We start from the raw sequence: 3,301 nt of genomic DNA, 5'->3' as shown, positions 1-3,301 counted from the left end.
GCGTTGGGAGTCGCCGAAGTCGCCACAGAAACTGCAATCGCCGGTGGTGTGAAAGAAAGGAGAGGAACGTTCGTCTGGGGAAGACGAACTGGAACATAAAGGGCTAAGCTATTAGCGGCGACGCTAATAGCGGCGACATGTGGCTATTTGCGGCGACAAATTGGAGGGAATCATACGCGCACTTTTTGGCGATTACCAACCGTTGGATTTGGTTGGAATTGTAGGGTCAGATTTCGTTTCAGGGTGCGTCAATGGATCGCTCCCTTTAGCGGCGACATGTCGCCGCTAAAGGTGTCGTCTCTAATGCCTTATCACAGGAAGAAACCCTATCCGTTGGATTATTTTCCAAACCAAGGGTCACGATTGAAAGTAGCATATCTCCGACGGATCACTGGTGGATTTCTTTAGCGACGCCGCTAATAGCGACGACAGTGGAGTTTTAGAGGCGACATATAGCGCGTCAAGTCTGGTGTCGCCACTATTGCTTGTGTCGTCCCAAAAAACGTCGTCCCTAATACTCCGAATTCTTGTTGTGACACTTCAATTTCTCTATATTTATCTCTATTTCTTTTATCATTCAAAACAGAAACACAACAAACAACCAAACACAAAATCTCACTATGGATCAAAATCCGAATACTCCTTCTACAAACACACTACAAGAAAAACGCGATTTTGCTAGGGATGGAATCCGTTGCAAAAAGATGAAATTCCGTTGCAAAAGACGAATAGCTATGGAATTTGCAATAGAACAATTCCGTCCCAAAAAACTCCGTAGCGAAGGTATTGCAACGGAAACAATAATTCCGTCGCAAATGTGACAACGGAATGAAATCCGTTGTAGATGGTATTTCGTAGTAGGATTCCATTAAGAATTTTGTTTTAGTTATTCCATCAAAAATTCCATTGTAGTCGATCCATAGCAAAATCCGTGGTGATAAATCCCTAGCAAAATCCATGGTGTTGAATCCCTAGCTAAATATGTGGTGATGATTCCCTAGCTAAATCCATTATGATCACTCCCTAGCTAAATCTGTGGTTTTGATTACATAGCAAAATCCATAGACAATTTTGTACAAATATATAAAAAGAAAAATATCAAAAAATCAAATAAGATTTATATCATAAAACAAAATAAAAATATTTATTACATGGAAATATCAACACTCTATGATCTACTACTTTCCCACATCCGATGTAACTAAACTAGACATAAAAGAATTTATACATTTGTTTTTATTAAATAAAAACTTGGTTTCTTCAACCACATCCTCATCCATGCCCCATGAAATATCATCCGCAAGTGGTGCTTCTCTTTTTTCTTTTAGAAGTGAAGCTTCCATGTTACACTTCTCTTGTCGAATTTTAAAATTTTAAAATTTTGTAAGTCTTTTTCCTTTTACAACAAACAAGAAATAGTTAATGAACTTTTATGGCATTATATGAAATGAAAATAGGCTTCACATTAATGAGATAGTTGAAGGGCCTTACCGGAGGCATTAAGTAAGTTGGTCCTTGAAATATCTACAACCTAGTTGAACTGTACGTAAAGAAACAAAAGCAAGAGTACGTGTTAAATTCAAACAAATGACGCAAAACGATAAAATAATAACATAAAAAAGAAAGAACTTACTGGCCAAATCGAAGAACATCACCAACATTGAGCTGCATATACACCTTTTTCTTCTCCTAATTAGTGAAAAGGGATAAAAATATAAAGATTAGAATGTCCATCATACATTAGTTAGTTGTATTGATGTATGAAGTTGAAATGAAAGTTTAAGTACCTGGTTCTTGTTTATGAATGTGCCATGTGTACTACTAAGATCATACATGAAAGTACCACCAGATTTGTTGAAGTGGAGAGCTAGCAGAGACGAAAGTATGTGATTAAGTTGAAATCCTAATGTTAAAGACATTATCAAGATCGTAATGATTTCTTAATCAAGGATTGAAAAGCACAAAAAATAAGATAAACAGGTTGCAGGGTGAATAAATTTGTTCTATCATGGAAGATAAAAGGTAATTCTTACCAACATGAAATCGAGATATGGTTGGATGCTCAAGAATATAATCATAAAGATCTACTCTCCTGAAATGTTAGCTCCATTCTCATACCGAGTCAATATCAAGCAAATATAACTTAGCAAAATCATTAAAATTAGGTTTAACCATTGCACATAATCATCCTCTATTTGTTTCAGATAATTAATCATCGCTTTTCTTAAAATATGGTAGATGCATAAGTTATACCCGATTTTCTACCAATCCGAGCTAAATAACACCATTAGGATTATTCACTCTGTCGTAAGGATCTTTAGAAGCTCTATCCAACCCAAAGTAATAAGGAGAAGAGTTCAAATCTGCAATAGAATGAACCCTAACAAACACATGAGGCCTAACAATTGAGCCATGAGAAAAAAAATATATTAGAAAGGTAAGTTGACCTAGACAGCTTTAGTAAATTAGACAACGTAGGAGTCGACGACAAAGGATTCGAGGTCTGCTCTTTCGGCGGGTTTGGTGGTGAACGACGTCCTTTAGGAGTCTCGTACATGTGGAAGAAGATTGGGATTGTTTCACTGATTCTTCCTCCATGGCTGGTCGTTTGCATTCTGAGGGTTATCGCCAACACAAAATATGAATTTAGAGAGAGAGAGAGAGAGAGAGAGAGAGAGAGAGAGAGAGAGAGCGAGAGAGCGAGATAGATTGTTTCAAAGAGGAAAAAGATATTCGATGAAGAGGTGGTTGCGAGGGGTAAAGCCTAAACAAACCAGTAGGCAGCTTTTTCTGTGTACCAGATTAATGAGGAAATGAGGATAGGTTATTTTATATTTGGATTCCTTAAAAATTCAAAATACTTTAAAAATATAAGAGGGAAAATCGAAATATTTTAAAAATATAATAGGGAATATCAATATCTATAAAAACTACTGTAACGTCCCAAAAATTCATTTTTAAAAACATTACTTTAGAAAACATTAATAGTTAGAAACATTGTTTGATCAAACCATAACAAAACGTAAACCATGTCTAAAAGCCAAATCATACAATCATCCAAATATCAGAGTATAAATCCCAGATAATCTCATAAGTGCGGAAACCAGTGTGTGTGTATGATGTGCCACTACCGCACCGACTCCTTCCCCTTAGACGAAGAGGTACCTGAAATCAAAACTGTAAACTGTAAGCACAAAGCTTAGTGAGTTCCCCCCATCGTACCACATACCATACAATCAAATAACACGCATACTGCCAGGCTATTATGGGGTGCCTGACTACCCGGTACGGCCATTCTGGG

At 36.9% G+C, this 3,301-nt stretch overlaps 1 long non-coding RNA gene across 1 annotated transcript; it reads right to left on the bottom strand.

Moving 5' to 3' along the window:
- Window positions 1-1,175: 1,175 nt before the first annotated feature.
- LOC145014396 (uncharacterized) lies at window positions 1,176-1,876 on the bottom strand. Its single transcript, XR_013665523.1, has 4 exons — window positions 1,788-1,876; window positions 1,634-1,689; window positions 1,492-1,531; window positions 1,176-1,396 (listed from the first exon to the last, which is right to left on the bottom strand). It is a non-coding gene; the product is annotated as an uncharacterized LOC145014396 (long non-coding RNA).
- Window positions 1,877-3,301: the final 1,425 nt, after the last annotated feature.

This window comes from Lactuca saligna, chromosome 9 (assembly GCF_052625555.1).
Source record: "Lactuca saligna cultivar CGN05327 chromosome 9, ASM5262555v1, whole genome shotgun sequence".
NCBI lineage: Eukaryota > Viridiplantae > Streptophyta > Magnoliopsida > Asterales > Asteraceae > Lactuca > Lactuca saligna.
Note: the sequence above shows the minus strand (reverse complement) of the source record. Positions and strands in the feature narration are given on the sequence as shown.